Source organism: Thermobia domestica, chromosome 15 (genome assembly GCF_964235325.1).
Source record: "Thermobia domestica chromosome 15, izTheDome1.hap1.1, whole genome shotgun sequence".
In the NCBI taxonomy this organism is placed as follows: Eukaryota; Metazoa; Arthropoda; class Insecta; order Zygentoma; family Lepismatidae; genus Thermobia; species Thermobia domestica.
The window spans coordinates 137405476-137413660 of NC_137468.1; the positions used below are offsets into that span (position 1 = coordinate 137405476).

Consider the following 8185-nt stretch of genomic DNA (forward strand, 5'->3'; position numbering starts at 1 on the left):
GTAAAGTATATGAAATATCTTGCAGAATTTTCACATTTTCAGGCAAATGCCCCCGAAAGTTAGCAAAGCCTCTCCCGAAACAAAATGGTAAATACGCCACTGCATATGTGGTAGAGCCGGCTCTGCATATCATATATATCTAGTCGACAAATTATTTATATATGACATTTAGAAAAATACTATTAGGCAAATTAGTATTAGTTTTTATCTTTAGTCAAATTATTGGAATTTTATACTGTTCGTGACATTATTTTCGTACTTATTAAAGGCCTGCATTCACGAAAAAACAAATTCCATTTCTGCTTTTATTTCTTAGTTGACATTGATGAAAACTGCTGAAACCCGAATTGTTAATAGGTATGGTATTCATGTAAATTGTAAAATATTTGTAGCGTATCAGTATCTAGCGTTTAATTTATGTTGCATTTTACGGTGATTACACCTACATAAAAATATTTCATACTTAAATAGACGTAAGATGCATTACAAATGACTATTTGAAAAAAAACGAAATTTAGAAAAAAAACGAGAGGCAATGTTTTTTTTTCTAAAAAAAACCTACATTTCTGAAAAAATACGAACCGTTTTTTTTCTATTTACAACACTACGTGTGACAGTATTGTTATTTAACTAAGACTACCGCAGGGTCAGGACATTATTCATTTAATTTATATTCACTAAACTCATTAACGTTAACAGAACAACAATCTACCAGGTAACCAAGAAAGTTTGTGCGGTTTCAGTACAAAAAAGAAAAGTTCCAAAAAATGCGTTTACCGTATTTTTATTCCACAAAATATCCACCATCCGCTTCTACAACCTTCTCCCATCGTTTTACAAGCCTGCGTACGCCATTTTTGAAAAAATCTTTGTGTTGGGACTCAAAAAGCTGCACCCCCGCGTTTTCAACCTCTTCTTTAGTTTTGAATAGTTGATTGCGCATATGGTTGTCCATAGAAAAAAAAAGTAGCCTGATGGAGCAATGTCTGATGAATACGCTGGATGTGGCAGAAGTTCCCAGCCGAGAGAAGAAATCACCTCCAGGGTCATCTTTGCTGTATGAGGTCTAGCGTTGTCTTGGTGAACAAGAACACCCTTCCTATTCACTAGTGCAGTTTTTTTTTTTTTTTTTTTTTTTTTTTTTTTTAAGTAGTGGTTTTACCATTTTCCAAGAACTCATAATGCACAATCCCAGTAGTAGTCCACCATACACACAGCATCACCTTCCGCTGATGAAGAGCAGGTTTTGCACTTAAAGGCATGGAGTCATTTGACGATAGCCAATGGTACGAAAGAGCAAATGTACAGTCGTTGGAGACGGTTCGCAGCAGTCAGCACATGAGGGACCCATTTACTCAGTTTCCACGATTTTCCAAGCTCATGCAAGTGCACACGAATGGTTTCATCGCTTACCCCAAATCGTTGAGAGAGTTCTTGACACATTTGACTTGAATCCTCTTCAATTGCTGCCTTGAATTGGTTCAAATCGAGAGATTTTGGTCTGCCTGATCGAGGTTTGTCTTCAAGTGTCTCATCGGCGGTCGAAAAGGTCTGAAACCACTTTTGAACTGTCCGTTCGCTAATTGTACCTTCTCCAAAAGCTGCACATTTTTTCTTGCTGCTTCCGCACCTTTTGAGCCCAACTTGAACTCATACAGTAAACAAGCTCTGATCACTTCGTTCGACACAGACATGGTTCACTGCGAATACTTGATCTTGAAATGTCGAATGCGACCTGTTATCTATGTTAGCCGACGTCCCAATGACTCAGCTTTCAGAAACTGTCACATACATGTACCCTGGCGGCAGAAATGATTACTACCCCACGAAAAATAGCGGCAGGTATAAAAACCGCACGAACTTTCTTGGTTGCCTGGTAAAATGAATATTTCCGACATCTCCATGCTTTATATAATAGTATACTGCACTAAATAGTACTTTCACGGTTGAGCCTGACAAAATCAAGAAACAATACATTCAGGTGTCTCTAATAAGTGAAATATATTAGTGGTTAATCAGATAAACTATTTTTATTACATAAAATAAAATATGTTCAAAGTAATGCCATGAAAGTGTTACTTGACATATTTTCAACTGTTGTGGATATTTTAGTATTTGTCATATTTCCTATGAAACTTCTGCTTGTATGAAAATACTTGCTGTACTTCATTTCGTAGTATAACCTTAATAATAGAATTTATACCTTTTAATAATAACAATATACTAATAACAAAACGAACGTACCTAAACGTTGTCGGATAAAAGTAGGACTTTTTGCGTCCTGGCTGCAGTTAGAACAATATTTTGACAAATTCAAGGGACTGACTAAATGGCACGTTGAATACGTTTACGTAGCATACTCTGTGAGTTAGTGGTTTTTGTTGATATACAATTCCCATCCCACAGAATTTCAAAAATTAAAACCGTAACTTTTCACGTTATGGTTTGTTTGGTTCTTAGATATACAATTCTGAGAAGTCTCCCATCTAATAAAAGTTCTTCCAGTCTTGAATAGTCGTGATTGAAGAGCGGAAGTTATGGCAAAATGCCATTTCTTATATTAATTGCCATATTTGTCATTTCCTGATGGCTTCTTCTTTTACATTTTTCCTTTCAATTTCATGTCATGTTGCTAACTGATAGAGCGGAACGCATTGTCACTCAGTGAGATAAGGAATTTAAGGTTTCTAGCTGGTTCGACCCAGGGGCTGAATCACCATATTGTTGACCAATTTGAGTCCCACAAATTCCTGTAAAGAATAAAAGATAGCAGATGCTGCGATGACACATTATTTCTTCAGTTAAAGGAATTCAGTCTCGTTCGTTTCCTGGTGCTGTTCTCTGAGTTACTATTCCTCTGTCACTATGCCAAAGGTTGGACTTTGGTTGAAAGGCAAAATTGCTAACTTTGTATATTTTGCAAAATTTGTGAAAAATCTGTTTGTGCTGAGAAACATTATTTTGTGACACAACAATAAGTTTTGAAGAAAAAGGTGTGGCCATATTATTAGTGAAAACCGCGACGTGCAGAAAATTAAAAATATTTAAGATTTTGGAGGATAAGAGCACAGTAGATGTGGATTTGGATCCCATTGTTGTCGCGTGCTTTAAGCTCCTCTCACATCAGTAGATGTTAAAAGGTCGTTTTCGCGTCTCAAACGAATTTTAACAGACAGGAGACATAATTTTACGGTGGAAAATTAATATATATAGAGACAAGGTAAGCTTATCTCTGCTCATTTGTTAGACTACGCTTTTTCATAGACACAGATTTCTGTTAATCTTTTCCTGTGCTACAAAAACTGCAAATATTTATGTACTATGTATCTTGTTTTCCTGTTTTCTCATAATTCCAAGATCATGAATTAAATTAGCCGTACTTGCAATGATTAATTTTATTCATGATTATTTTGCTGTTAATTTTAATCATCTGCATAGTTATTAGAGGTCACCTTGTTTTTTTTTTTTTTTTATATATATATATATATATATATATATATATATATATATATATATATATATATATATATATATATATAACTAAGATGAAGTTTTAAAAGTAAAACAAATATCCTCATTTTTGCCACGTAAAGTCCATTTTTGGAATTTATTTTGCATTTTTGGTGTTTTATTTTGCCATAACTTCCGGTCTTTAGTCATTATAAATATTTTCTTTGGAAAATTGGAATACGTCATTTAAATGAATGCAAGTTGCATATAAAATTTTTAATTTATTATATGTAATTTAATGATTCTCACGCATGACGAAAATGAGCATGTGCATATGCTTGCAAACAAACAAATCGGAACACTTCCCTGTTTCGATCGTAGTTAGAAGAAAAGTTAAAGAAAAGAATGCCTCGATACATTCTGATATCTGATTAACGTAGAATCAATGAAATACGTGTAGTTTACAGAATGAGTTGTATATACAAGTTAATCACTATGAAAGATTCTTAATAAATCAAAAGCCGTGGAGCTTCTTCGGAGAAAACGTCTGTAATCAAGGAACTTTTCTTCGCAAGTTTAAGTGAATGTCTGTTTGTGAATACTCAGATAATAAATTACAATTAGCGTAGTTTAAACATTCCAGTCGTTTATTTTACAAAGTATTAAGCAATATATATGCTCTGTATGACTGGCTGGTAGCTTATAGAGGTTATAGATATCAGTTATGAGTTAAATGAAATTGTCGTGAACTTTATGCTACTGCATAGACCAGTTGCTGGATATAGATTTCCACCTGCAATACAGCAACTATCACCAGTACTTCCATCCAAACGCGGTGTTTTCAAGATTGTGGGTGTCCCAGTTCCTATTGGTTCAACAAGAAGGTATCAGTCAGTAACAAAAAGGTACTGATGCAGTTGAAAACATTTTTAGTTTATTGAATTGCTAATTTCAGTTCCAGGCAGAATGCACAGAAATGGTATGTTTTGAAGCCTGTAATATGTTTTGCAACTTGCATATATATTTTGAAAGCTTTAATATATTTTAACTTTTTGGCTTTTACTTATATTTATGCAGAATTAAAATGCCCTATCAAGTAAGACTAGATTTTGATATCATGTGACCAATATGTGAAAGTATGGTAACGGAAACTGATTTAGTGTTTGGGAAAATTTTCATTCGTTTATAAATTTTGTTCAACTCAAAAGAAGTTATTTTGAAGGATTGTAGTACTGATCAACAATCACAAAACATTTTTTTTTTGGGGGGGGGGGGGCACGAATCAGTAAATTGAATTCATATTTGTATTACTAGTATTATACAGTAATTTTGAATGAAAGATGACGGGCATGAGTTTTACTTTAATGAACTATTTCAATAAGTTAAGAATGAAAAATTCTGTATCAGTTCATCTGATTTCATTATAATACGTTTTTTTATATATGTAATTTCAAAAAAGTAATGATGTGTCTTTTTCTCTTTACAGTTTTAAGATCTGCATGAAATCATCACTACGAAGCCATAAACGGTTCAAATGTACCTTAAAATTGTAAAATAATAGTTATAATTTATGTACATTAATTGAATGTTGGTAGAGTAAGCACATAGAAATATGAAGAAAAGTAAAATATATTTTGAACAGCTCTGCGTTAATTCCAATCTCATTTCCATGTGCTTCGAGTTACACAAGAGTACAATCTTTTATTAGACAATTGGTTTGTCTTCATTTCTCAAAATACTTCAGCAAATGTATGTCTGCAATATATTAAAGATGTAAGACACATTTATAAAAATAATGTTTTTTTAACAATTTCTGGTATGATCCAGAGAATAAAAAAAACAAATACGCTAAATAATAGGCAAAACATTTTCTTCGATTTATTTCATACCCTATTTAAATGTATATTAAAGCATGAGAATGAATTTTTCATGCTTAGCTGTATGTAAATCCATGCCGTCATAATAATGAGAACTAAATAATCTTGTCATATACTGTATTTGAGTATTTGATTTTTTTTGTTTGAGTTTATAAAATGACTTGTTACAGTGAGAGTAGAAAACGTATAAAGATACATCAGTATCTTCATTACTTCAGCGTGGAGAGAAAACTGTTGTTATGTTCCTTCGCTCTTACGTTAGCAAGTGTTGTAAGAAAGAGTCAGTTGCGTCACACTCTGCATAAAAATATGGCATGTATGTTGCAATTCATATTTTTTGAAAGAAATTTAATAATAAAATGATGTTTATGTTATTTTTTGTTATATCTTACGAAACTAGCAGTAGTACAGGCTGGTATTTGCACGTTCTTACTTCAGGTGAAAACAAAAAATTTGTTTACATTTTGTTTTCTTCTTGAACGAAGTTAATGAGGAAACAAATCCTTAAACATTCGACAAATACCAACCTAAAATTACAACACCGAGTCGTAGATTAAGATTTATGAACAAACCGCAAGTAGCTTTTTAAAGCGCAGACTTAAATGCGCACATTTGCGAATTCAAACAGTGGATCAATATTGTGCATATAAGGTGCTCTGAATAGTAAAATGGAATTCAGCAACGCTTGTTTCTTGAAAGGGGCCGCGGTGGCTCAGTGATAGAGCGTCCACCTCTGGTGCAAGGAGTCCCGGTTTCAATCCCAGCTCCCGCCAAGTAAACAGATGGACAAACGCCGTGTGCGAGAGTTTCCTCGGGGTTCTCCCGTTTCCTCCCACTTTCTTCATTCCACCATTTTATTCATTTCTCACAATCACCGTGTGCTTTAGCCTAGCCGGCATAACAGTGGAACGTAAAACTCAAAGATTTCATTTCATTTGTTTCTTGAAAATGTACATTGAACGCTGAAAATAGTGTGCATTTATTTTTTATTTCCACAGACCATACATAAACGCACAAAAACTAGTTGGTATTACTACTCGAATACCAGAAATGTAATTTCCGAGCGTTCAGATTGGGCGTAGCTTTTGTGGAGTGCGGATTTATTATCTGGAACTCATCATATCTACTGTATATTAAACAGAGTGAGCACTGTTACTTTCCTGTTTATTATTATGCACAGAACTAATTAATCTGTAATGCCTAATATTAGTCTTCCCTAGGGTGACCAGATTCTGACAAGTGAAAAGTAGAACACAAGTATAATAGTATAGTAGTTTAATGCGTCGGCAATATGCATATACAATTCCAAATGCTTTGATGAATGACAAAGTGGTTTATTTTTATGAACGTACAGTGGAACTTCGTGTAGGCAGCGACGTAACTGGGCTGATTGTCGGCCGGGGCAAGAACTTGCCTTAGTTCCCCCTCCCCCTTCCTGACCAACCAAACCAAAACGATCCCCGACTACACCTGATAATTGCATCACACAGTAATTCTATTACATTTTCTCTTCAAGTGGTAAACCATGATTTGAAAATTGCAGTACATAATTTAATTTTTAGTACAAGATAAAACACCAAACTAATTAGTATTTGACAGGGTGGATCGATTTAAATCAAATTCCGAAATAATTTAAAGTGAAAATAAATAAAGTCCCGTTTCTGTTCTATTATTTCGATTATGGAAGATGATAATCAAACTTAATACAATGAGACTCAAATGTACAGTATGTACAGCATAGTATGAAAACAAGTGTCATACAGAGGATGATTAGGGAAAATCCCGTTTCGAACGGGTAACAGGGCAATCCTGTTTTCTTCTCTTCGTAACAGGATTTTCGTTAACTATTTCAACGGGGAAATCACCATCGACATTTAAGACGAAGATTCTTTTGTGTGCGCGTCTATATATTTGTTCCCAGATAATAGGACGTATTTAGAAGTGTCCTATCACCTCTGCGATTTTTTTTTTAATTTTATAACTTAGGCAAAATTTATGTATTTCGTGCCGCAAGCTACTTCAATTTTCTTAAAAATATGCCCCTGCCAAATGTCAGTAACTTTTGTGGAAAAAAATTGTCACTTTGATAAGCGTGGGGTCCTTTTTCCTTAACGCTTAACCTTTTAAATTATATCACCTATTTTTAGGTTATAGGATAAAATATTCATTATTCGATTAAAAAAGTACCAATAAAGCTTTTTACTTCGTTTTTTCAGGACTGAAGGCATTGTAGAGCAGGTTACATATGCTTTCACGCCTCTCTGCGTCGAGACATAGGATGTGATGACACCATAAATTTTAAAAAGATATTTTTTGTTGTGCCCATTTTAATTATTTTTTTTGGCGAGCCTACATTTTGCATTCAGAAGACTGAAATTCTGCACACTCGTTCAGTGCACCCTTAGTATTTTTCAGATGATTTCAGATCTCTGCTTGAAAACAGGGGGATCCAGAGGGGCAAAAATGTTAAAAAAAAAAAAAAAAAAAAAAAAAAAAAGATATTTTTAACAAAAAATAGCTTTCTTCGCGATTTTCCCGCCTAAGATGGAGACATGAATAATACCATCTGAAAGGCTGTTCTATTCTGAAGAGAATGATGTGCGAACAATGATCTTAGGATAAATAGGGATGTTTCAGGAAACTGTTACCTGAAATCCTGTTTTATACGAGAATCGGGTATTTGGGGATATTATTTTTCGCAGACTTACTTTTGCATCTAGAAGTTTGAAATTTTGGACACTCATCACTGCACCCCTTAGTATTTTTCAGATTTGTTTCAGATCTCTGCCTTTAAACAGAGGCGGTACAGAGGGGTAAAAAAGGGGATATTTCTTAACAGAAAATCCCTTTTTTCGTGA

At 34.0% G+C, this 8185-nt stretch overlaps 1 protein-coding gene across 3 annotated transcripts in view; it reads left to right on the plus strand.

Annotated features, from left to right (window-relative positions):
* The window catches only part of Chro (chromodomain-containing protein chromator), a 93147-nt gene extending 87446 nt beyond the window's left edge, over positions 1–5701 (plus strand). For all 3 annotated transcript variants that reach the window (XM_081740171.1, XM_081740172.1, XM_081740173.1), the window contains exon 12: positions 4937–5701. The gene's annotated coding sequence lies outside the window, so the exon portion shown is untranslated. The remainder of the gene's footprint in view (positions 1–4936) is intronic.
* Positions 5702–8185: the final 2484 nt, after the last annotated feature.